At 43.6% G+C, this 27,406-nt stretch overlaps 1 long non-coding RNA gene across 2 annotated transcripts; it reads right to left on the bottom strand.

Moving 5' to 3' along the window:
- Positions 1 to 6,784: 6,784 nt before the first annotated feature.
- Positions 6,785 to 18,484, bottom strand: LOC116857117. 2 transcript variants are annotated; one of them, XR_004380698.1, is made up of 2 exons: positions 18,438 to 18,484; positions 6,785 to 7,215 (listed from the first exon to the last, which is right to left on the bottom strand). It is a non-coding gene; the product is annotated as an uncharacterized LOC116857117 (long non-coding RNA). The 2 variants fall into 2 exon arrangements; XR_004380699.1 differs by lacking the exon at positions 18,438 to 18,484 and adding an exon at positions 14,849 to 14,982.
- Positions 18,485 to 27,406: the final 8,922 nt, after the last annotated feature.

The following is a 27,406-nucleotide window of genomic DNA, read 5'->3' as shown; positions in this document are numbered from 1 at the left end:
TGTGATTTTTAGGACATCAAGATGTGTCAGAGGGTGCTACATCCATTTTACCAAAGCTAGCAACTATATCCTCATGTAACTTCCTCTCCGTATGGATCTGGCTGAGAGTTGTTCAAAAGAGGAAATTGCCAGAGAAAAGAAGAAATCATTCTCAGGACACAGTGGACAGACTTGGTGACAGACAGATGCAGGCAGAGGTAACTGGCAAACTCCCAGCTTCCGGCCCCTCTTCTCACACTGCACCCCCCCCCCCCCCCAGCAAGAGTAGCCTCTAGCCAACATCTAGAGGCAGCAGCTGCCCCAGATTTCTCTCCTGGCCTCCTTTGTGGGTTCACTTCAGCAGCCAGCACTCACAGGCTCTGTGATGTCCTGAAAGCTGTGTGTGACCCGCTCACCTGTCTCCATCAGGTTCCGTGACTGCTTCTCTGGTTCTCCGACGGCCCCCTACCCTTCCACACTTTCACTTCCTCAGCTCCTCCATGCTGTGTCAACTCCAACTGCTGTGGTCAACCCCTTGTTCCCACAATACTTCTAGTGGCCCAACTGATACACAAGAGATGGCTTTTCCCAAACACAACTGAGCTTCAGTTAATGAACCAAGTAGTATTTCTCAAAGTTTAGTCCAAGACCCTCCTACAACCAGAAATACCTGGAGACCTATTTTTTTTTAAGATTTTATTCATCCACTTGACAGAGAGAAAAAGAGAGAGAGAGAGAGCACAAGCAGGGGGAGTGGCATGCAGGCCGAGAAGGAGAAGCAGGCTCCCTACTGAGCTGGGAGCCCAACGCAGAGCTCAATCCCAAGACCTCCTGGTCACGATCCAAGCAGAAGGCAGTCGCTTAATCAACTGAGCCACCCAAGCTCCCCAAGAGCTATTTTTTTTTAATTTATTTACTTATTTTAGAGAAAGTGGTACAAAGAGAGCACGGTGGAGAGGGGCAGAGGGAGATGAAGAGAGAAACTCAAGCAGACTCCGTGCCGAGCGTGGAACTGACACAGGGCTGGATCTCACAACTCTGAGATCACAACCTAAGCCAAAACCAAGAGTCAGATGCTTAACCAACTACACCACACAGGTGCCCCTACCTGAAGAGCTTTTTAAAAATAAAAATTCCTGTTGCACCTCGGTGGCAAAGTCGGGTAAGCATCTATCTGACTCTTGATTACGGCTCAGGCCGTGATCTCAGGGTTGTGAGACTGAATCCCAAGTCAGACTCCACACTGAGTCTATTTGAGATTTTCCCTCTCCCTCTACCCCTCCCCCTGCTTGCACTCCCCGCCCCCACCTCAGTCAAATAAATAAATAAATCTTAAAAAAAAAAAAAAATTCAAATTCCTGGGCTCCCCTTTAGACCTAAGACTCAAAATCTCAGTAACAGGGCCCAGGATTCTGCACTGTAAGAAGGACGCCAGGTGGCTGTTGGGCACCTGCAAGTGAGAACAATAATATTATCACTCAGATTAAAATGTTTGAGATCGCTGAGAACAGTAGTGCAGTGTACCCCTACCAGCAGCATCTGTGAAGAAATACTACGTTGTACTACAATTTTAGTTTGCACTTTCACGACTTGTATTTTATAAGCATATTATTGCCATTGATGGGAGGCCCCTGCATGTCCACATTTTCGTAGGGAGCTAAGGGACAGGTGCGGACAGGGGTCCAGATACATTCAATAGTCTATTTCCTTATTCACGGAACCTTCACTGACCTCTTGTCATGTGCTACAGACTTGTATGAAGACATGGAGATAATTAAGAGCCTCTCTTGTCCTCGTGGAGTGTGCGTTCCGGTATGGGAAATGTAAATGTGATAAAGCTCACATTTATTGGATGCTTACCGTGTGGCCATTTATAAGCACTGTTTCATTAACAACGCTTTAGGAAGACAGACTCTTATTGAAGTCATTCTCCAGGCAAGAAAGTTGAGCTCAAGCTTAATAAGCTTAAGCCCCACTGTCAATAACCCAAGACTCCTGAACTCTGAGCCTTCCAGCATCCTACAGAATAATGTAAGCTGGTCACGATTTACAGGCATCTTGGGTGTGAGGGCTGAAGAGTAAATCAGACTGGCAGAAACCATAAAGTGAGGACGAACAATATAAAACCGTAACGTGATTTTGGAACAATCTTGAAATCACCCATAGCTCTTCCACCACTTGGGCTTTGGTAGTTAGAACCCAGAATTATTTCAATGCCCTACAAATCTGCAGATAAATGCTTGATTCCTTCTGTTAGGAGAGAGAGCTCTGTTAAGACACCCTGACAATCCTCCATGTTCCCCTACAGTATGTAAAAGACAATTTAGATATTCAGAAACCTGATGCGGGCCTTGACTGTGGAAGGCCTGAGGCAGTAGGAATCTAGAGGAACTATTTGCCTAGGTTATCTAAGTTTCCATATCAAAACTCTTCCCTCCTATTAGGGAAAAAAGGTTTCTCCGGTGGAGAGATACTTTTGTGATTGCTACAAACCTGGGTCCAAAGCTCGAGACATTATACTGCCCTCTCCCCTGGAGGCTCTTGACATTCTGATAATAAAAACTGCCAGTTATGAAATGGCTTTTTCTTTGTATTTGAGGTTACTCTGGAAACCGTAGTTGGCCATGGCTGTGAGAAGGCTCTTGGGGCTATAATAATCATGAGGTTAAGTTAACTAAGGTTTCCAATCCTGGGACCCAGGATCCAGTCATACCTGCCATGCTCCTTTGGAGCTACTGGAGACTGCCACACTGCCAAACTCCCAGGAGTGTCCTTGGAACCTATGACACACAGCACTCCCTGGGCCCTTCCCAGCTGAGCTTCTCCTATTTCCTATTACCTGACCAAGTACCTTTGGAACAAAATATTTGGTACAAAAGACCCAGATTCCGTTTCCCTGCCAGATACCTTAGTATACAGTTGGTTACGCAGTCCTGATCTCCACCTGGTTCCACCCTCTGACAGCTGGACCTTACCCTTCCTTGTAGGCCTCCAGGGATGGTCTTGTTCATTTGTTCCCTTTTCTATGTGATGGCATCCTGGAATATTATTGATCTAGACAGGTCCTCTCAGGATCAAACACTGTCTGAAACATGTCAAAGATGGCTACAGCCATCACATCCTGATCCTTATCCTCTCTCAGGTGGACAGTCGCATGAGACTCCGGCATTTCAGCAGGCACATATAGCCAGAATCTCCTTTCCCCACCAGGTCCACTCAGCTTCATCTTTCTCTCCCATTTCATTCTCATATGCCTTTGTTGGAAATATATTAGCCCCTATTCAGTGGATGTTTGACATTCTAACTAATAGAATTCAAAGTAGGGTCTTTGGTATGAACAGAATTGTGCCCACACCCAAACAAAGTGCATATGCTCAACTTCAGTGTGACTCTATTTGGAGATAAGGCTTTCAGGAGGTTTAAGGTTAAAATTCCTAAGGCTTACGGTTTAAATTCCTAAGGTTAAATAAGGTCATATGGTGGGATCCTAATCCAATAAGATTGGTGGCCTTATTAGAGGAAGTCGTGTCTCTCCATGCACAGGCCCCAAGGAAAGACCATGTAAGTGCACCGAGAAGGCAGCCAACTGCAAGCCAGAAAGACAGCTCTCACCAGAACTCAACCACATTGGCACCCTGATCTCAGACCTCCAGCCTGCAGAACAGTGCAAAATAAATTTCTGTGGTTTAAGACACCCAGTCATGATATTTTGTTATGGTAGCCCAAGCTAAGACAGTCTAGTTCTAAATTGTAATAAATTACACTAACAAAATATACCATGATGGGTGCTATCTGTATGATAGCAAATCAGTACTATGCAATGTTGGACTAACCCAGCCTTGAGGGTAGGAAATCTCTCTAGAGGAAATGATGTCTAAAAGATGAATCCTAAAGGATGAGAGGGATGGAAAGTAACTTCAAAGCAGAAGTGGCCCTGCATGTGCAAAACTCAGAGGATGAGAGTGACCATGGTTTCACTAGGCTCTACAAGTACCTCAATATGGCTGAAGAGGAAAGTAGAAAGATTTTGGAATGGCCAAAAGTGGGACTGAAGATATTAGCAGGGACAGGTTGAGAAAGCCTTCCTGACAATGTAAAGAAATCTGAAATTTATTTTGAAAGTACAGAGAAGCCACCTGAGGATTTTTAAACAAAGGACTAACAAAACAGGAAGTATATTTTAGAAAGGTCATGGGAATAAGCAGCATGTCCATGTCAGGAATGCCTTCAGCAACAGCAACATTAGTAATTCAACTAATTTTTATTAAGAACTTATTTAGGCCAGGAACTTTTCTAGGTACCAGGGATATAGAAGTGAACAAAACAGAAAAAAGCAAAGCAAAACAAACAAAAACCCCACCCTGCTCTCATAGCACATTATTCTAGTATGGAGATACAATGTATAAATAAAGAAAAATAAAATGTGTCAGATAGTAACTGGAGTACCAGATGAGTATGGGTGAGCAGGTTACAGAGAGAAGAATTTGCTAGTAAAATGACATTTGAGCAGAGACCTAAAAGAACTGAGGAATAGACTGGTCGAATCTGAGGTCAGACCACCTCAGGAAAAAGAATAGCAAGGGCAAAGGTCCTGAGGTAGCAGCAGTCTGTCCCAGAAACAGGAGACCGTGAGAGAGGGGGGAGAAGGTGCAGAGCTGACGCCAAAGAGGCCAACCCATGTGGCTTCTTGGGATATGCTCAAAACCCTCAATTCTTGGGCTGCCAGAGCATTGCTACAGCCCACGAAAAAGCGCACAGGATATAAATTCTACCCCATTTCTGTTCCACATTTTGGGCCCCAAAGCAGCTCTTCTTGGATCCAAAGTTTCTCTTGGATAGTTCTGCCACCTATTGACCACAGTCCCTCCACCAGATTCTCACACCAACAAGTCAGTTTTCATTCCTACTCCACTAACCAGAGAAATTCAAACCCAAGGAATTTAAATTCCAAGGAATCCAAAGGAAACTGGTACTAAACCATCACTTCATTTTCCATGCCCTCTTTTGTTCCTGCCCCCAACCGAAATTCCCCCTTTCTTTCCCACAGCCACACCCATGAGTCTGCAAATATTGGAGAAATACCAATACTTAGAAGAAAAGATGGACCTATCTACACCAATGGTTCTCACACTCCTCCCATGAACCCTGCCAAGAGCTGAATTTTCACTAAATCCTTAGTGAAATTTAAAAAAAAAAAAAAAAATAGTAGTAGAATGGGTTTTCGTGAAATTAAATTTCTTCCACTTAAATTTAGTTTGGGGATCTGTTTTGATTAGCTATTGTAACCACCACCAAATATCTTAGCTGTGTAAAACAATAAAAGTATATGTCTTACTCTGCTGACGATTAAGCTATGGTCTTTCTTCTCAAAACCCACCTTTCCATACTCAGCTATAGGGTGCTATGGCTGGAACTCAGCAAACCACATTCTCCTTTTTCCGGCTGTTTCCTGGAAGTTTTGCCAGGAGGGAGTGCGGCAAGGAGACTGAAAGACTGGAGGAGGGATAAGGGACATGCGCTCTCTTGGGCTGTTTTTGTTTCTTCCTCTGTGTTTCTGTGGGTTGCTCTGTTTTGCTACAGCTACTGATGCTACCTGAGCACCAGTTCCTTACCTAGAGGATGCAGCTGATTCTGGAAGTAAATGGCTCCAGTTTCCAGGATTTTTCCCCCGCTTTCCCAGAATGAGCCTCATCAGGCTCCCAGAGATGGGGACGCCGCTTCACCGGCCAGTGTCCCCTCCTTACAGTCTGAGTTTCAGCTCTGCGCTGGCTCACCTGGAGCCCAACCGAGTGAAGATGTTCTGGGTCGGCCGTGGCCGTTCGGGCACACAGGTTCCAGCCTCGCCCCAAACAGCCCCGACTAAGGCTTCGGGACCTCAGCGGGAGGCTGGGCATCTGCTGAACACGTGCAAAGGAAGGTGGGGGGGGGGGGGGTTCCGGACCAGGAGAGCAAGCGCAGACCCTCACTTCCGCCTCGCCTAGCGGTCACCTGCAAGGCAGCTGGGAAATGTAGTCCAGCTTTTGTGGCCTGCCCAGCAGCCCTGCCGCAAGGTCCTTCCTATACTTCGTGTGAAACCCCCTTTCATGTGTTAGGGTGCTTAGTAGAGGATAGGTTTTCATGCCCGCAAAATAAGAGGTTACTCGTCCCCCAAGCCCCAGCCCTCAATAAGTCAGTGAAACCCAAAAGTTCGAGAACGACCCTCCGGGGATAACACCTGCTTTCCGTTGCCTTCTTTATGCTCACAGAGAGGATCTGTTTAGGTTTATTTCCAAGTTTGACTTTCTTTCCTCCTGAACGCAGTGATGCATAAAACTTCTCTCCCACTATGGTATGGAAAATCTATAGTCGTACCTCATCCTTGATTTCTAACATCAGGGTTGTAATTTTTCTTTAGCAAACAATATATTAGAGATTCCAGATGAGTGTTGAAACTGGAATAGCATTGGCCAAATTCGCTGAGCTCCCTAGAAGAAATTTTCTATTTTAAAAAGAAGAATACCGAGTTTAGTTTAGAACAGGCTCAAAGTTAGTTTTGTACTCATTTCTACCTTTTGTTAAACTTGCTTTCCAACTGGTTAAGTTAACGTACTTACACTTGGCTCTTTCATTAATCTTCGCAAATTATGGAATGTTTTGCTTAAACCTCCGCCTACCCAAAAATTGCTGTTGAATCCATATTAGGTAAGAGCACTGTAAAGATATAGGTCATCTGACCTTTAAAAAGTGACACTGATTATGAGGCCCTGAGAATATCATCCTTTTGCCTGCAATATGAAAACAAATTTCGTCTTCAGTGCCATTTCTATTTTTTTTAAATAATTGAACCAGAAGTTTTCAGGGTGAGCAGACAGAACCCTTAATTAATGCAGGAAGAATGTTTTACACCCAAGCCAGGACTGTGGGAGGTAAAGAGGCAATTAATAGTCTGTCTCTCTCTCTGTCTCACTCTCGCTCTCTCCCTCTCTCTCTCTCTTTATATTCATAACAAAACATTTAAAAGGAAAAGCATTATGCCAGCAGGGTTTTTTAAAGACAACTACTATTCCTTTTTCTTTTTCTGTAACTCTTGCATGTCCAGAATGAGCTAGACTGTGACTGACTATTGCTGGAAAATCTTAAGTTCTAACCACCCAGTGAACACTGAAACCAATGCATTAAAGACCTCCAGAAGCCTACTCCTCTTCCATTTTCCCTCTCCTCTTCAAGAACACATCAACATTCACCAAGTCACTGGAGCTAAAAAAAAAAAAACTTAGAATCGTTCTTGGCAGGTTCTTGTGTACAATTTCAGTGCACGTGGCATTGCATTGTGTGTATTTATTATTACTCGCTTCTCCTTCCAGCTACTTAAACACAGGAACCCTTACTTGTGTTTGGATCTCTAGTGCTTACATGATGCTCACACAGAGTCCACATCACGTAAATGAATTTTAGTTCTTCCTCTTCCCTAGCTCTTTATTTTTGGTCACCAAAAATGTCTCCTGATTCTGTCCTCTCCCCCAATATCTACACCCCTGTCACTCTCACTTGAACTATCCAGAATCTTCACTTGATTATTCTCTCCGAGTCCAGGTTCACTCCCTCTTCTACCTGCCCTCCCACAGAGATGCCAAGTTACCATTCTCCAACACAAGTCTAATCTAATCATCCTTTTATCTAATACTTTCAGTAGTTCCCTAGCAACTGATATAAGATCCAAATTTCTAAGTATAATTTTCAACACAGCTTCCCTGCCCAAGTTCATTTACAGAGACTTGCCCACCATGTATCCTAAGCTCGAGCTATTCCAAACAACTCATTATTTAATCAAGAAACACTCCTTTAGGGCTCTGAGTTTTTCATTTCTCCTTTTCCATTCAAAATGCCTTTTCTACTCTCCTCAGAAAGCTCCTACTCATCCATCAACACCTAGAGATGCTGTTCCTCCACAAAAGTTTGTGCGTCTCAAAGGTAGGGACCGGGTCTAATTTATTATTGTGCTCCTGGTGCCTAATACGGTTTCTGACACCATCGGCATCAACAAATCTTTGTGAAGAGTAATTGCCAACCAGTATCTGGGAGTCTTTAGTATTCTGAAATCCTAATTGATATCTTCACTTCTATAAAGGCTGCATTCCTGCTTTTCAGGATGGCTCCCCAAACGTATTATTTTACTACATACTGGAAACCCTTCAGAACCTCTGCTCAAAATCACAGACATGATAACGTTCCTTTTTAAGTAGCTGAAGAAAGTGGATTTACTTATTTGACAAAAAAATAGCTGGTGTGATAAACTTGAGATAGCACATAGGTAGTCCTTTTTGCTAAAGATGATTATGATAATCTCATCTCAGTAAATAATTTTCAAAACACTTCTATATACATTATCTTACTTGATAACATGTTGACATGGCCGGGTAATGGTCAAATTCATTAGCAAGTCATCATTTGGACTTTGGCAACAAAACGACAAAATCTAGCCCCAGCTCCTCCTCCTACTAAAATACTTGGCCTTGGAAACATTACTCAACCTCCTTAAGCCTCCTCAAAACTGTTTCTTTGCCAGCAAAAATAAAGATAACTGACAGTAAAAGTAATTAGTGTTTTTTTCAAGGAAGTTTCTTTTGTTGTTTTTTGTTTTTTGTTTTACAAAATTGCATATATTTAAGGTATACAACTTGATGTTTGGATATACATGTACATTGTGAAATAATCACCATAATCAAGCTAATTACCATGTCCATTACTTCACATGGTTACCATTTGTGTGTGTGTGTGTGTGTGTGTGTGTGTGTGTGTGTGTGGTGAGAACCCTTAACATCTAACCACTTAGCAAAGTTCAAGTATATGACACAGTGTTGTCACAGTCAACATGCTGCACATCAGATCTCCAGAACTTAATCATCTTATATAACTGAAACTTTGTACCCTTTGGCTGACATGTCCCCATTTCTCCCTATCCCCAACCCCAAACAATCATCATTCTACTCTCTGCTTCTAGGAGTTTAACCTTTTTGGTCAAATGATTGTTACACTAGTTTCAGGTTTTCGTGACTTTTAGATTAGACGTGTAAGTGAGCTCAGGCAATGTTTGTCTGTGCCTGACTTATTTCATTTTGCATAATGTCCCCCAGCTTCATCCATGTTGTCCCAAAAGGTGGCTTTCCTTCTCTCTTAAGGCTGAATAATATTCCATTGAATATATACCACATTTTCTTTGTCCATTTATCCATCAATGGACACTTAGATTGTTCCCACGTCTTTGTTACTGTGAATAATTCTGCAATGAACATGGGAGTGAAGTATCTTTTCAAGACCCTGATATTGTCTCCTTGGGACAAATACTTCCTTTGGACATGGGATTGTTGGATCAAATGTAATTCTGTTTTAAATCTTTTGAGGAGCTTCCATTCTGTTTTCCATAATGGCTGAACCAATCTACATTCCCAGCAACAGTGTTTAAGGGGTTCCTTTTCTCCACAACCTCACCAACACTTCCCTTTTGATAATAGGCACTCTAAGAAGCATGAGGTGATATCTCATTATGTTTCTTATAGGCAAACACTATTCTAAATGATTTCCACATAATTCATTTAATTACATAAGAAGTGAAATAAATACCATGAACTGCCTTTAATTAGGGAACTGAGGCACAGCTAGTAAATGGTAAGGCCAGGATGGAGACCAGTATTCTTACCCACAATGGAAACCACCTCAGAGATTTTACCCCAAGTACTAAAAGAGATCAAGTATATACAGCCCTCAGTAAAATACTGGCACACAGTAAATCTTTAATAAACATTGGCTGTTCCTATTCTTATTAGCTGGGAGGACAATAGCAATCCTTCAACGAAACTCTAATGTAATCTAATCACCTGCCTACACCAAGCACCAAAATAGAATTATCCACTTCTCTTACAGCCTCAGTAGGAAAACAAAGAGGGGAGTAGAAGTAGCAACAAAATAAGAGTATATGTATGAAGGCAACTTACAAGTCAAAGGTACTTTAGAAATGAATGGAGGTGTTGTGTCAGAGGCAGGAATTTTTGGAAGTGTGCCACAACGCTGGCATTTAATTGTCCAGTTCCCAGTATGGGGACTGCTCATTTTCCTCCTTGACAACCAGCCCAATCCTATGAAAAAGTGAATAGTGCCCTACACTATATTTTCCTGTGGAAACAATTCACATGATAATCTTGTCTGTGTCCACACAGGAACCAGCATGATACAGGGAACCCTTCCCAAATCCAGCCTTCCTCACTCCATCCCCATAGAACCCCTAAATTGGGCTCTCTCTTCAAATTCAGCTGTCTTCTGTGTTTTACTATTTGACCAATTTTCTCCCTTCGAGACCACATGGATTCACTTCCCTTCCTCATGGTTTTACTGAAAGCCAATTAACAACAATTATCCCCTACAATAGCAGATTAATTAGAAGAAACCTTGTTGCTATAAGCATATCATATATGTCAAGTGAAGATCTCCCTTTCTGGAAAGTTCTATGTCATGCTGTCCAATAGAACTTTCAGCAAGGTCATTATCTTCATTGTCTAATGACAGCCACTAGCCACATGTACATACTGGGCTTTTGAAATATGCCTACTGCAACTAAAGAAAGAGATTTTTCAATTTAATTTACTTTTAATAAATTTAAATAGGCAATATAGGGAGTGTCTACCATATTAGACAGAGCAACTGCACACTATTATCCACTTCTACTAATCAGTGTGGTATGGACTACTCAAAATTAAGGATCTGACCTCATAAGACCAAAAAAAGTCAACTTGGAGGAGGCCAGTCCTCTGAAGACATGATAACATATAGAGCTATAGCCCAAAACCAAGTATTTCTAAAATTTGCTTTCAGAAGAACTAGAAGGCCTGATTCTCAAACTGGCACTGTGCCACCTTATCATTATTCAGTACAAGCAGTAAAACAATTATTCTATCAGTTTTACAGAAAGATGAACATTTCAGTGGCAGGAAAAGTCCAGAATGGACTGCTAGCAATCACAGCAAGTCCTGAAAGAAGAAATTAAAAATCAAGTATCAGCCAAAGAAAAGCCAACTAATTTGTCTCTATTCTTTTTCCCTCACAGAAACGTATCCCCAGCCACGCATCGGCCTGGGAACTGCAGTGACTTGCCTTCCTATGAAGATCAATTTGCTAAGGAAGAGAGGAAAGTGACAAACTACACAAGGCAGGAAAATAGCAAATGCCAAGGCTTTGTGAGAAGCCAAGTGGTGCAAAGAAATGTGGGGCATGGATATTGAGAACAACAGGAAGCCATTGGACTGCGTGGAGTGGGAGGAGACATGATCCACCCTGGGTTCTGTAAAGATGGCGGCGGGTGGCTGATGTGTGTAATAGAGTTTGGAGTGGGGCAACACAGCATGAGAGACCAGTTAGGAGGTCTTTGTCATTGTTATGGCAAAAAGAGAAGGAAATTAAATAAAGTAATAAAAAAAACAAATAAGTGATAGAGCTGAGGACTGCGGGCGGCAGAGCCTAAGAGAAAGGGGCATAATCAACAGGGAATTAGGAGCAAAATTACCAGGGCTTCATAATGACTGACACAGGGTAGAAAGGAAGCAGGTAATGAGCAAGAGGTTCCTGGTTTTTACAGCTGAATGGAGGGAGAGGCTCTTCCCCGAGGTAGATGTTGGAAAGGACTGGATTTGAGGGAGGACGTAAGTTTCATTTCGGACACTTGTCTTTGCAGTATCTTTAAACACAATTAGGATGGCAAGTAGACAGTTGGACATGGGACCTTAGAGACCAAAGGAACAGTTTAGTCCATACCTCTATTCCTTTTTTTTTTTTTTTTTTTTTTTGTTTGTTTAAGATAAGCTGGTAGTTTGATGAGATGTCTAATTTTTCAGCTCATAAAAGATGATGCCCAGGGGCACCTGGGTGACTCAGTGGGTTAAGGCCTCTGCCTTCGGCTCAGGTCATGATCCCAGGGTCCTGGGATCGAGCCCAGCATCGGGCTCTCTGCTCAGTAGGGAGCCTGCTTCCTCCTATCTCTGCCTACTTGTGATCTCTGTCTGTCAAATAAATAAATAAAATCTTTAAAAAAAAAAAAAAAAGATGATGCCCAGAAGTCACATTTTCAGAGTCCACAGGGGTCAGGTGTGAACTGGACCACTCCCCAGCTCCATCCTGTGGTTACATAGGAATAATTAGTATTGCTGAAATTGAAAGTTTTTAAGAGAAGCTGAAAATGTGAGGGCTTTATTTTTTTTTTAAGATTTTATTTCTTTGAGAGAAAACACATAAACTGGTGGAGGGTCAAAGGGTGAGGGAGAAGCAGACTCCCTGCTAAGCAGGGAGCCCAATGAAGGGCTCGATCCCTAGATGCTGGGATCATGACCTGAGCCGAAGGCAGACACTTAACCGACTGAGCTACCCAGGCACCCCTTAAATTAAATCTCTAAATGTTTTATTCAAATTTATTTTTTTTTAGAAGACCATCTGGGCCAAACAAAATCTCTCACAGTCCACACTTACCCCATGGGCCACTAGTTTGTGACTTTATCTCAGGGTTGGCACCTGCATAGAATTCGTGTATCCCTGTGTTAATCCTCCCTAACTGATAGCCTTTCCCACTGAGTTTGAATGCACCCTCAGAATCCATCTCAACACAACCCTCCAAGGGAGATGCTGTTCTACAGTATTCAGAGCTATGGGAGTTGAAATTTATCTGCCCTGTATTTTCTGGCGGTAACCAATGTTGCTCTACAAAAACGTAAAGACGACACAAAATGCCCTCAATTCTTCCCCTCCCTTCAGGAGAAATTGCCTTGGGGCATGCACACACAAATGCCAAAACTCTTTGGTGCCTGTTTCTATTAGTGCATATCGTGTTTCCTGAGCCTACAAACAATGTATTCCCATTTCTTCTGCAGCCTATCTCTATGCATGGCCTTTTAAATGCCACTGTAGCTCAGCTAAGTCAACATCTTTTTCTTTTTCTATTCACTCCTGGCCTTCACCTCTCCTCGAAACTTTTTTTTTTTTTTTAAATCTCTACAGCGTTTCCCTAAACACCTCATTTTGCTTGATTAAAAGCAAGACCTGGACAGTTTTCTCTGATTCTCTAATGTGATGATAACTGATGGAAAAGCCTTTTCATACACTGACCTCAGAACTCAAGCGCAGTGAGAAGATTCTGCAAGGCCTTTTACTTCCTGCAAAGCTACTTGCTTTGTTTTCACCTGCGTTTCAATAAATAGAAGAAAGAGTTCCCATTCGTTCCAATTAGTTAAAAAAATAATCATTTTCTCATGCAAAATTAAAGCTTAGCAGGCACCTCTCTTTGGGAAGACACGAAGCTGAACACTTTTAATTTAAGCCAAACAAGCACATTAAGAAGATGTATTTCTCTAGAGCTGTAGTCCTTCAGGGTCCTTGAATGCCAGTTATTGGCTTACTTTTTAGCCTGAGTAAAAGATCTTTTTGCTGCTGTCTTTAAGGATCACCATTAAGAAAAGCAGCAGCAGTTACCGCATTATTGAGTTTTCTTTGTCAGGGGAAGAGGGAGCAGGAATTAGAGTCTCAGACGTTGGATTGCACTGGCATTAGTTCGCTGGGGCCACCATAACAAAGCATCCCAGATGGCTTACACAACAGAAATTTATTTTCTCACCGTTCTAGAGGCTGGAAGTTCAAGATCAAAATATCAGGAGATCCAGTTTCTTCTAAGGGTCTTTATCCTTGGCTTGTAGATGGCTGCCGTCTCCCTGCGTCTTCACGCCGTCTCCCCTCTGTATATGTCTGTCCTAATCCCTTCTACTCACAAGGACACCCGATGTAGTGGAGGGTGGCCCACCCAAACGATTTCATTTCAACCAAATTATGTCTTTAAAGACCCTATTTCCAAATACTGTCACATTGTGATGTGCTGAGAATCAGAACTTCCACACGTGAATTTGGCAGCCAGGGGCAGGGGGGCACACAATTTAACCCATAATGGTGACCCTGAGGATAATGTACATTAGAGCAGAGTGTGTGTTTAGTGACAAGCAATAGAACTAATTCCTGCTGGTAAGTGCAAAGCAGCGGCAACAGCAACAGAAAGAAAGAAAAAACGCTAAGGCAGGAATGTAATCATGACCCAGGAAGGGACAGGAACCAAAAACCGAAAAACTCTCAGAACTTCTCCCCCTCCACTCCTTCTGCTAATAGGTTTCTTCCCTGTCCACCTACCTCCTTTTCCTTCTCCCCATTTCACAGGATGGAATATGGTCCGTAGGCTTCCAAGCCTGCACGGGACAAATTTTACTATTTATCCAGATGAACCAGCTAGAAAAACCAGCCCTGATTTCCAGGGAAGAGACTCTGACTGTCCCAGCTTGGGTCAGGTGTTCACCATGGTCCCATTATAACGAGGCGATGTAGTCATCTGTTTCCAACGTGGCTGTTCTGGGCTTCCCCGTGAACTGGAGTGATCTCTATAGGAAAGGAGGGAGATGGGGGAGGTAGAGATACATGATCATGAGCCTGCGAATAGGGCAGATGCTCTAACACTTGTCGCTGTATGGGTAAGAATGTTTGCATGTCCCACTCTTTTTTCAGACCCCAGGATATTGCTCCCCTGCTCACGAGCCTACCTAGATATTTCTCCTCTTGATGTGTAGACAAGAGGTAACTATAGCAACTGGATGTACAGGTAATTGCTATAAAACAATGCCCGGGGTTGAAAAGCCATGGAGAAACTGATCCCTACATTCGACCAGGGCACTAGTTCACAGCTAAGGTGAGTTTCTTGTCTCCAGAACAATCAGTGTTTTACCTTATAAAAATAAAGAAAAGTGTGTGTGCCACAATTCTGTCTGAAAGCTCGGGCATTGAAGTAGACCCAGGAGATGCAATTTCAAACAAGACTCACCTTTTCATCTTCCAGGTCTGTGACTTGGCTAGGTCTCTGTTGCCTCTAATCCTTTTTGTTATCTTGGCTTCAGCTGCCCGCCATTTCCAGAAGCGGGCTGACGGGCAACGACCCAGGTTTAATGACACCACCCTTGGATCCAAAAAGACACCATTCCTCCAGATGTGGCTAGTTCATCCCCCACAGGACCATCCAGCCTGCTAGGCATCCCAGATCCTGGGATGATCTCCCTCTTCATTAATTGTCTCTCACCTGGAACTCACAGAACAATACCCTTCCCTCTCTTTCTCTCTTCTAAACTAAATATAGAATTGGAATGACTCACTTTTGGAATTGTTGAGATAAAGAAACAGACATAATGTGGGGTTTTAAGAGCTCAGCTCTTCCTCTTACCAACAGTTTGGGAGACAGCTCCGTGAGGAACACTTGGAACCCGGGGCGAGGCTGCCAAGGTTCAAGGCCACGCTCCACCACTTACTAGCTCTACCTTAGACAAGTTATTAACCTCTCAGAGCTTCGCTTTCCTCACAGAGGTGTTGGGATTATTAAACAAGCTACCGTACCTGAGGTGTTTAGAGTTATGCAATTTATTGCTGTTACTACTGTTATAATACCAAATCTGGCCTGACGAGCTAAGGAGGGTTGGTCTCTGAAAAGACACAGCAGCAGTCCCTCTCCATTCTCCATTCATGGCACTCTGCTCTCCTGCCTCCTTTTTTTTTTTCATCCTCCCCAGCACCTGCGCATCTGGGATCCTCCTGCAACCTTCCCCATCAATACCCACCCGGAACTCACTCCCAAAGTAGCAGCCCTCTCTGAGAGCACTGTCTAAGAGGCAGTTCCATTTTCTCTTCACTATCTTGTTTCCTTTTTTTAGATTTTTTTTTCTACTTTTTCTCCCATAGCATGCATGCATCTATAGCCAATGGAGTTATGCCAGTTGCACAAGGGAGTAGTAAGATGCCGATGTCTCAAGCTGTGTCTGCCCCCCGCCATACTCACTGCAGCTGAGTTTAGAGCCCCTCCTCTCTCACTGGACCATGACATCAGCCTTCCTACTTGGTCACACTATCAATACTTTAACCAATCCACTGCCCATAGCGTTAGGAGTGAGCAGGACAGTTAGGCAGTCAGAGCCAGGGTCTTCAACAAGAAAATATGGGGTCAGGACAGTTAAGATAAAACACCACTGACATCCTGTTTTGCAGCTTAGACAGGACCACACTAGCATTCTGCTTTGCAGCCTTTGCAGAAATGACTTCTGCAAAACATCCTAAAATAAGACCATTAACCACAAAGCATTTGTCACCATCACAGGCAAGGGGCAGTTAAGACATAAGTCCCCAGATGTCAGCAAAAAAGACCATCAGCACATATACATTAACCTAATAGGTACACAGATGTGTGACCAAAGCCCTGATGGGCACAACTCAGCCCACCCTGGTTGCTTAAGATAGTTCGGCAAAAGAGCTCCTAAAAACCACTAAACTTAGAAACTACAAGGGCAACCCTCTTGGGTCCCCTCCCTCTCTGAGAACTTTACACTCTTGCTCCATAAAGTTTGCTTTGCTGCCCACCACTCTGGTGGTGTCCACCACTCGTCTGGTCAACCTCTTCATTCTTCCAAGTGGCATGACCAAGAAATCCTGCAACGATAGTCCTAGCATAGGCTCTTCCTAAACATTTAATCACAAAGTAAATATTTCCAGATTAAAAAACATTTAAAGATCCCTATTACTTAAGAGGTATGTTCCAAAAATTCTTGGCATGGCCCAGAAGCCTGCTTCTAGCCCCAACATATATTTTCAGTCTAGTCTCCTACCATCCTACTTCCCCATCACCCTACACTCTAGCCAGTGAAAATCAGAAGCCATTTTGTGTAAATCGTATGTTTCTTCCAGCAGGAATATTCCAGCCTTCTACTCCTCCACCTAGCTAACTCTTACTTTATTTTTCAAGCTGCCACTCAGCAAACATCTCCTCTAAAAACCATCTATGTATCTCCCCAGAAATAATCAATAATGCCCTCCTCTCTATTCACTTCATATAGTATATATGACAAAGTGCCCTAATATCAGTTTTCTAGACTCTCTCCCACATTAAAAAAAAAAAAAACCTACTCTATTGAAATATGACTGACATACAAAAAGCATAAAGAATTCCTACAACTCAGTAGCAAAAAACAAAGAGCCCATCTAAAAGACAGGCAAAGGACCTGAATGGACATTTCTTCAAAGAAGACATGAGAGTGGCCAACAGGCATTCGAAAAGATGCTCAACATCACTAACCATCAGGAAAATGCAGCTCAAAACCAAAATGAGCTATCACCTCACACCTGTTAGGATGCCTATCTTTAAAAACAACAAAAGAGGGGTGCCTGGGTGGCTCAGTGGGTTAAAGCCTCTGCCTTCGGCTCAGGTCATGATTTTAAGGTCCTGGGATCGAGCCCCGCATCGGGCTCTCTGCTCGGCGGGGAACCTGCTTCATCCTCTCTCTCTGCTTGCCTCTCTGCCTACCTGTGATCTCTGCCTGTCAAATAAATAAATAAAATCTTAAAAAAAAAAAAAAGAAAGAAAGATAACAAGTGTTGGCGAGGATATGGAGAAAAAGGAATCCAGGTACTGTGTTGGTGGAAACGTAAACTGGTACAGCCATTACGGAAACAGTATCAAGCTTCCTCCCCACTTTACCTTAAGTTCTTTGAAGTCAGGAATCATGTTCTATCAATCTTGGTACCTCCCTCAGCATCAAGCCCAGAGGAGAGTAGGAGCTGTTAGAAAGATGTGATGAATGAATGAATGAGGGTGGAGGAAGGTGCTATTCTTTATATACAAAGATGACATCACCACAACCCTACCAACAGACTTCACCGTTGTCCCCATTTCCCAACATTGGCATGGATTATATGGATAGGTCCCTATTCCCTCATCCTTGGTACTGTAGGCCCAGTGATGACAGAATGGCTGTGTGAGAGCCTTCAACTAGGCACAAAGGACTAGGGACAAAACTAGGCTCTTCCCTTGAGGAAAATTCTAATCTCGGTCTCTATCAGTGTCACCCACTCGCCAGCTGAACCCAGGCCCTTGCTCAAAGTTAGCTCACAGCTAACTTTGTCTGACAGTGGGGTTGAGAAATGGAAGGACAGATCTTCTCCAACCTGCATAAAACTGAAAAAGCATGTGTGCTCCAACTCAGTGGATGGAAGACCCCCTTCCTCCCTGCCTGCCTACCTTTCTGCTTTCTTCTTTTCATAAAGAATAGCAAAGATGCTGGTATAAACGTGACCATAACAACGCTGGTGGTAGAATAAACTCTTCATCTTCACTCCCTTGTTAATCAACTACAAAAGCCTTCGATACACACACCAACCTCAGAAAGGTTTTATCACTTAACTACTATAAAACAACCCCACAGGTTAATGCATGCTTGATCTCAAAGGAGTGGCAGTAACCATTATGTTATTCATATCAATTTCACAGCTAGAAACAAGTAGAGAGAATTCAGGCCCAGAAATATGGCACAAAGTCTGAGTTAATGGGATGTGCTGCCTGCCCCCATCCCAATACTACTCCCCAAAACTCAACTTACCGTTTTGCTATGGTCTGAAATTCTGGAACCAGAAATGTATTCCTCTGGGGTTTGTTTGTTTGTTTGTTTGTTTTTCTGTTAAAATGCAAAGACCATATAGGTAGATCACATATCAAACCATGGTCAATCATTTATGCCTAAGATAAATCTAAATAAATTTAGCCACTTTTCTAGGGCATTGGTGGTTACAGAGGATAGAGAGGGAATATGGGGAAGCAGTGACTTGAGTAACTGGGGCAGGCCTATCATCATGTATTGAAAACAAGGATAAAGAGGAATGAGGGTCTGAGAGCAATCCTTACTCGGTTCACACGTGTACTTCCTGCTTGGCATTGATAGAAGTGTACGTAGACAATTGTATGGCAATAAGAGGTTGAAGGGTTTGACTGCAGCTCAAATCCTATTCTGTAGGACTGAGTTACTGAGCTCTGCTGCCTCTATTTTGCATCACTGGCATCCAAAGAAGGAGGCAGCGTGAATGCAGCTTGTGTTTCACTGTTTATGGTGTATTTGTTTCTGACAAGCTCTGGGTCAATAACTTTTCATAAGTCAAATCACAATATAGGTACTCCAGGAGAGAATTTGTGAGATCATCTTGAACAGTGAATATGTCTTGTCTATTTTGTATAAGTGCATGCTTTTTTACATCAAGCTTGCTTGCTAAGAGGTACACTCACAGTGTATGCTGCCTTTCCCTCTGGAAGGCAGAATATTTAGAACTCTATGGCAACTTCTGATTTAATTTACAAAATGCCTGCTCAGGTGGGCAAATTTCTGCAGGAGAGTCCTGGTGATCTCAATCTGCCTGTGTGGAATGCACAGAATAAATATGATCATCCCCAGACGGCTAAGAGATTTGCTCACCTGACAAGTTGGTAGAGAAACAAGCAGACAGACTCTTCTCTTGGGAAACCCAGAGGATGCCAGGAGCTGGGTAAGAGACTCCTTATAGCTACAGGCTCTTATAAGAACTGATAAAAAAGTATTTGAACAAAAGCCTGTTTCATTGAAATAGTTAATAGAAACTCAAGAATCACGATGTCTACCATTGTGTTACATAAGGTTAGACACTCGAGATTCTTCCAACACAGGTCAACAAGGTAAAGATTGTTGTGAATAGAAAAGCACACCTTATATCTCAACAACATAACTTGGTTTGCACATGATGATCCTTAAGAATATTTTCACTAACAAAAATAATTGGCTTAAAGCAGTACCAGGAGTGAACAAAGAACTTGGAAACAAGGGTGCCCACAAACAGACAAACCAAAGAAAAGGATCACTGAATAGGAGAAAGGAAAAAGTCTACCAGGCCTTTCCAGAAACATAATCAATGATGTTGGCACATTGGGACCTCACCTGGACCCCAAGCAAATACTCCTCAAAAGGAATCTGCCTCCTTTTGCTTTGAATCTGCACTCAGCTATCTACTGATTAATAATATCGCTGGACACCCAGAACAGGGGCCACCCAAGCACATGCAGGAGTTTTCTCTTGTAAACAATCACGTTGGCATCTGAGTTTATCTGCAAATCTCACGTGAATTGACAGGTGAGTATTCACTGCTTTAAATCCGATCAATTCTAAGTGTACTCATAAAGCCCAGTCCTTGCAGTCCATGGACAGTGAAGGCGGCTGCTGCATTTTACCACGGAGACTTTCTGTCTCTCTATCCTTTCCTTTCCCACTGATCTTTTTCCATTTTCCCACTGTTGTTTGAAAGGCTAATTTCCTTCAATGGTAGGACGCATATACAGTATCTATCCAGTACTGAAAGAGCTAGTTGATTCCTTTTAATTGTGCGATTAAAAACCTATTCGAAATGGTTATGTAGCAGTGCAGAGATGCAAGACCAGACTTCATGATTTTTAGAAACACCAAATCTTAAGCTTTTCTAGTGCCACGGACTCCTTTAAGAATCTGAGAAAAAGCTCCGGGCCCTCTCTCCACTGAAATGCACAATCACAAGATTTGGAGTTTGGGGGTGGCCCACCGATCCCATCTATAGACTGCTACTTAAGAAGCCTGATCTCATGCAAACCCTTCATTTTGTAGATGGGGAAACTGAGGCTCAGTGAAAGGAAATGACTAACTCAAGGATTACACAACTCATTATAGGCAGACACAGAATGAGGTCTTTAATTTCTTCCCATCAACATGCGCAGGACCAAATATTTTTTCACTTTATAATGAGGCTTGTTGACATCCAGTAGACACAGTCGTCCACAGAAAGAAGTCAATCCATTCTGCTCGTGCACCAGCCTATCCTGGGCCCTGGAAAGATCTCCTCACCCAGCCAACCCCCATGGAGTCGTCCAATTCCTGAGTCTTCATTCATATATTTTAAAAGGGCCGCTGAAGGAGGGAAGCAGAGGTGGCCAAACCAATCTGGAGAGGGACCCAGGAATTACCAGAGCTTCCCCTAACAGCAACCTGAGCTACACATGATGCAAACTTTTGGTTTGCACAGTGATTTTGGTCAAACAGATGGGAGATTATGAAAAGAAAATAGACAATTTTCCTGAACTAACCAGGCTGGTCATGAGAACCGACCATCTAAGAGACCTAGGGAGGCTTCCCCTCAAGCCATTCCTCTGTAAAACATGAACTAATGTGTCTTTGAGATTTTATATTTCATAAAGTGCTTTCGGGTACAGAAATCAACTGAAGAAGGAAAAATAAAAGGGAGGGAAGGAGCAGCAAATCCTTAATAGTAAATGTTTTACTTCTAAAACAACTCTGAAACAAACACCTCTTTTTTTAACCCATGAAGAATCAGACTCAGAGTAGTTAAGTAATGTACAAAGCCACAGTAATTATCAGGATTCAAATCCTGATATCTGAGTAAAACCCTATTTTATAGATGACAGATTTAGATTTTAGAAGGTGAAGTTGCTGCCCTCGTTCATGCAGCTCCTGAATTTTGGAGCCTGAAAACTCGCGTGTTTACGTCCTACAGCAAGCTGTTAATTCCACGGGGTCCATGTGTCTCAACACAGTAAGCAGGGCACGAAAATGAGAATCACCCGGTTGCCCATTCTTTGAGAAACACGGGTCTTGAGTAGGGACTCTCAGAGACCAACCGCATTCACCACACCCGGGAGTTTGTTAGAACGGCAGCTCCTGGGCCCACCCCTGACCTAGGAATCAGAAACTCCGTGGTGTGGGCACCCAACGCTGTTTGACCAAATTGTCCAGGCGGTTTAAGACCCACTTAGCCAGTGGCATACTCTCCTTTCATGCCTTGCATAAAAGAAACTCATTTACACTTGAACCCTTTCTAGAACAATTCTAACACCTGAAACCTCAGCTTAGGAATCGTGGCAAGGCATTCAGTATGTCCTCCAAGTCCCCCAGACTTGGCAGGAATCCAAACCCCACAGCATTTGATTGTGCCTCATAATTCATTTGGTCCCTTTCCCCCAGGCACAGTCAGAACTCACAGGGCTCAAGAATGGTTCAAAGAACTCAACCCCGAAAATTGTCCCAGAGATCGCTTCCTACTCAAGAGGGAAAAGATACCCAACAATATCATTTGCTTAGAAACATTTCACAACTCCAAATTTTATTTTTATTTATTTATTTTTTTTTATGGAGGAGCTTATATTAGAAAATAGAGTTTCCTCCAAGAAAACCAACAGGTAGGTTGTAAGACTCTGCTTCAGAGCTGAACTTGGCAACATGATGTTGGTATGTGGGCCTTTCACAGTTTCCTTATTTCTTGGTGGGTGGTTTGTTTTATGACACTAAATGTTCTTCTCAAACAGGTGTTGGCTGGATGGAAAAAGCTAATTAGTTCGATCTTGGGGAAAACTGAGCCTATATGCTGGAATTCAGACTCTTGCCTGCATTTGTTATTTGCTTGAATTACAAGAGTGTTCTAACAAGGGGTGAAAATGTATTACTTTTCTTGGAGTATGCTATATTTTATCATGGAAAACACAATCAGTGGTACCAAATACAAGTATAATGTTCGCTGGTTAAACCAACACAGTCCTGTGTCTCCCAATTTATTGCTTAGCAATTGAATTTACCTGGAGCCCAGCTGCGAGGAAGGTTTTGCAAGGAACGATGCAACATCGCCACCATGTGGTCCCGGGCTAAAAATGGCAGCGGCAGAAAGAAGATCCACTCCCATTGCAATGGACGCCCCGCTTCCCAGCCCTCCCTACATGCTTGATCCTTGTGTTTGCAGCTCAGCAATCAGCTGGATGAGGAGAGACGAAACTTATTTCCAGATGGACACAAGGCATTAGTCAGACAGTGCAATAGTACCAGGTAATCAGCTTACCCTTAGGAACTCCCATTTTCACCTCTTGTTCAATAAATTCTGTTCTTTCCCTCCCCTGTTCGTTTCTCCTTAGTAGCTATTATAGGACTCCCGCTGAATCGGACTCATTGCCATTCCTGAATCTCAGCTGCTGTTATTTAGTGCCCTGTCCCCTATAGAACGCCCCCCCCCCCGCCACCCACACACACACACACACACCCAGCTCAAATCATGGGCCCCACAACCATTCTGATCCTCCAGGCTGCACAAAGTCTGTGCCCAATGATTAGGAACCAAATATCACCCTGGTCTGTAGGAGGGAAAGGAGGAGGAGGAGGAGGAAAACTGGAAAACTTTAACAGTGATCCCTCCAGCAGTTACCCTGCCTGTTCTTTGACATTTCTTACCTTTTTATGAATCATGTGGGAGTTTTGAGTTAGTATAAATATCAAAGAATCTCACGAGCCACCTATAACTTTAGGAGAAAAAGAATTATTTTTCCAGATGAATCAAAGACCTATATGGGTAAGCTTATTTGTCTGCAAATAAGAATTCCCAAGACTTGCATTAGGGTTCCAAAATCACATGATGACTTACAATCAGCCAGTGAAAACCTTGAGCAGGAACCACGTGCCCCGTATGTTTTACAGGTAATAACCAAAACAGACACGGCGCCAGCTCTCACGTTGCTCCCCGTTCAGAAGGGAAGGCACATATTTAATTTAATTTTTAAGATTTTGTTTATTTATTTTACAGAGAGGGAGAGAAAGGGAGGGCGAGCACAAGCAGGGGGAGTGGCAGGCAGAGGGAGAAGCGGACACCCCACTGAGCTGGGAGCCCAATGCGGACTCGATTCCAGGACCCTGGGATCACGACCTGAGCTGAAGGCAGACGCTTAACCAACTGAGCCACCCAGATGCCCCTAATTTAAAAGATGGTAGATGAGATCCGTTTGACAAAGGAGAAGTACAAAATACAATGGTTAGCTCCCCCTAGGGGATTTTCTCATCTCTCCCAAGAGGAGGCAGTACAGGATCGCCAGAAGAGCATGGCTTTTAAACATTTTTTTTTTTAAGATTTTATTTATTTATTTGACAGACAGAGAGAGATCACAGTAGGCAGAGAGGCAGGCAGAGAGAGAGGAGGAAGCAAGCTCCCCGCTGAGCAGGGAGCCCGATGCAGGGCTCGATCCCAGGACCCATGACCTGAGCCGAAGGCAGAGGCTTAACCCACTGAGCCACCCAGGCGCCCTGAAGAGCACAGCTTTTAAATCAGATCTAGATTTGAGTTCAAACCTTCCCACCCATCAAGCTGGGGACCTGGGCAGGTCGCTTCAATTCTTGAAGGCTCAGTTTTCCTAGCAATGGAATCAGTTCATAAATCTCTACTTCGTGGGGGATAGTAAGAGGATTAATGGTGATATTTCATGAAAGCATGCACAAGTTCTTGACACAGGATGATGAATGGTAGCCCCCTCCCCCACTTCAACCAGCACACTTCTAATAACAAGGGTCCCTTCATAGCACCCTCTCATGCAATTTGACCTTGCAGCTGGTGTGGATGTAAAGACTGAAGGCTAACTGAAAATCCAAGAAAAATCTGGTCATCCCATATTTCTACAGTTACCCCCATATTATTAGTAACCCTATTCCCTGTCAGGACCTGGCTAGGTCCTCCTTGCCCATGCTATTTCTCATTCTCAAAATTGGCTATTTCTAATTCTCAAAATACTTGCTTTCAAAGCTAAATACACACACACACACACACACACTCCTAGTGTCTGGGAAAGTGCACTATTTGCAATGGGAGTTGGAGAATCTCTTTCACTCCCATACTGTGGCTGACAGCTTCAGTGTTTCTTATTTTTAAAAGGTAAATTCAAAGTGGCTTTTACCCTCATGCCTGGAGATGAGTTGGCGTTGAATGTAAATTGAGACATTTGGGCTGACCAGGAGAAGGCAGTGTAGGGGACTGTTCTATGGGGAAAAGCATGTTTTGTTTGCTTGCTAACAGCTCTAGCCAAACCTCCTGCCAGTTGTTTCGGGCTCCCAGACTCTCTGAAGCAGCTGCGAAGCTTTTCTCCCACATTCCCTCCACCTCGGGAGGCACTGCCTCCTGCCGACACTTTTGTAAACAGAGGTTTGATTTGGGAGCTTACAGACAAAGCTGGGAGATATTCATTCCTACAGAATTCTAAGAAACACAAAACACAACACTGTAGCACAATCAATATTCACTTACACTATACTCACATGTACAAAAACAATAGCCTTTTTATTCCTCTGTAATTGATCTGGCTTCCTTCACAGGCCTGCACCCAGTTGACAGCGGGGGCGGGGTGGGGAGGGGATGAAATGTTTGTCCAGCCTAGTAATCTCGTTTTTGTGGGTAGCACATCTCTGCTTGGATGACTTGGATAACACGCTCAGTGTTTCAGAGTCTGATCCCCTTTTCCTCCTAGGTGGCTCCTTTGAGGATGCGAAGATCCATGTGACTTCTGTGACCTCCAGGGACAGAGGGCAGGTGGCTGGGGTCCTTAAGATATGGGTTGACCTCTGCTGCCGTGGGCTCAGGCTGGGCTGACCCCCGGATGGAGACCACTGAGGCCTGACCCCATTCCCTGGACATTCTGCTGATGCCTCTGAAGTCTATGGCTGGCCTGACTATCTATGTTCAGTTCTTGCTGACGTGGCACACATACCCTTGAGGCCTGGCCGGAGAGCCTTGACCTGCTGTCCTCAGCAACACCGGCTACCCTGCCCACTGAAGCAACCCCTTTCTACCAAGCTCCTGAGTCAGGCCCTGTAATCCAGGGCCAACTGAGTGGCTCGCTTTGGGGACATGAGGAATTCTTAGGTCCCTTCAGGCCACTTGAGAATTCCAGCTGGTTTAGAAGAGCCAGGCTCTCTGGACCTAACCAGGATGTGCTGACCAGTGCCCTCTAGTGACCATACCCACAGGATCCTGCAAACCCAGGATGGCCCAGAGAGACCCAGAATCCCAAAACCACTTCAAGTGTTATACTCTCTCTCTCTCTCTCTCTCTCTCTCTCTCTCTCTCTCTCTCTCTCTTTCTGTCTCTTTCCCCAGGTCTCCAGGTCTCAGGTCCAGAAAAGAGAAATTCAAAACCGTGTGTTTCTACCCCATGCCTGAGGGGTAGACTGTGGATTTTCCACTTTCCCTGCAAATTATTATCTTCCAGGATATCAAGTCTGCCCTACCTGTCCAAGGCAGAGGGAAGAGCCTCTGGGTGTGGAAATCTCTGTGCTTTAATCCACTGAGGCCTCCTCTTAATAGGGAGGTGAGGGGCTCAGGAAACCTCCTTGCTCGACAGAGGTCTTATCTAGCTGCAGAATCAAAAAATACTACTTTAAATACCAAATCCAGAATATTAACTTTTTCCCTTTTCAGGCCTCTGGTAACCCCTCTAAGAAGTTAAGAGGATGCCTCAGTCATCTAGGAAGAAGAGGATGCATAGAGACATGCAAAATTAAGTTAAAACAAATTTCAAAACATCACCCTGTAATATTCCCCCAGCTCTTCGGTTAAATTCTCCAGATCTTTCCCCAGTACCTTCTACCTTCCTGATGATTAGAAGAAGTGCTACAGGAAGTACAGAAGAAACAGAAGGCACAGTGCCAACCTCAAGGAAACTTCAATCTAATAATAAGAAACCCTCTTGAATAGTTATAAAAGGTAAGAGCTGACTTGCCTGAACAAGGGGTAAAGTCAATAAAAGCTCTAACTGGCAGTTCAAAAGGCACTCTCCCGGCCCCGATTTCCCTTCCATTTCTGCTATTGTGGAGTTCTTTATGTTTTTAATCTCTCCGCTGCTTGAAAGCAAAGCACTGAAGCAAAGAGAAAGCCAGCCACTGCTCGTGCATGTCTGCAGACAACCCTATTGTCAGGAAGAGCAATTCCCCGGAGTGGCTAAGGACACCTACCCCACCCCCCCGCCCCGTATCAGGTCTGCATATGCAATTTGTGCCTATAATTATTTTGATGACTTCATGGGTCACATAAGGCTTTACCAAGCAAACAGCCACTAATTAAATATTATGCAAAATGTCTCCTTCCCGTGCAGTCTTCTATATGCGACATAGAGTCCACAAAAAGAAAAGTCTTACATCGAGGATTTTGACCTGTCTGCTTTAATTTCAGCAAGACCCCTTCAGAGAATGGTAGAGGTCGATTTTTTTTAAAGTCAACTTTGGTAGACCGAAGACTTAAAAGGACAGAACCAAATGTTTCCAGGAGTTACCTTGGCTCGTGTGTGTGTGTGTGTGTGTGTGTGTGTGTGTGTTTTCCTTCGTGCCTTGTTTAGGATTAGCCGCAACACGTAATAAGCCAAAGAGAGCATGGAAAGTCACATTCGGAAGCCAAAATATCTTTACTGAATTTTCCACAGTTGTTTTGAGGATCACTTAGATTTCCACCAAAAGGAAAACAACAACAACACGAGAAGAACAGGAGACATGCTGACAGGGTCCCAAGGACAGATGACAGACAGGAAGAAGGGAAGGTCACTGATCAGGGACTTCCAAAGAAGCTTTTCCATCCCCAAACTCTGGTCATCACGGGCTCCCCTGGTTTTCTTTATCCTTTTGCTCAATGACCTTCTCCAGCAAACAGATCCTGCAATGGTCTCAATGTCCGGGTCCCTACCCCACAGTGTCATGCTATTGGGAAGTGGGACATTT

Source organism: Lontra canadensis, unplaced genomic scaffold, assembly GCF_010015895.1.
Source record: "Lontra canadensis isolate GAN:19392208 unplaced genomic scaffold, GSC_riverotter_1.0 scaffold118, whole genome shotgun sequence".
NCBI lineage: Eukaryota > Metazoa > Chordata > Mammalia > Carnivora > Mustelidae > Lontra > Lontra canadensis.
The sequence above is the reverse complement of the archived record's forward strand: the minus strand, read 5'-3'. Positions and strand labels throughout refer to the sequence as shown.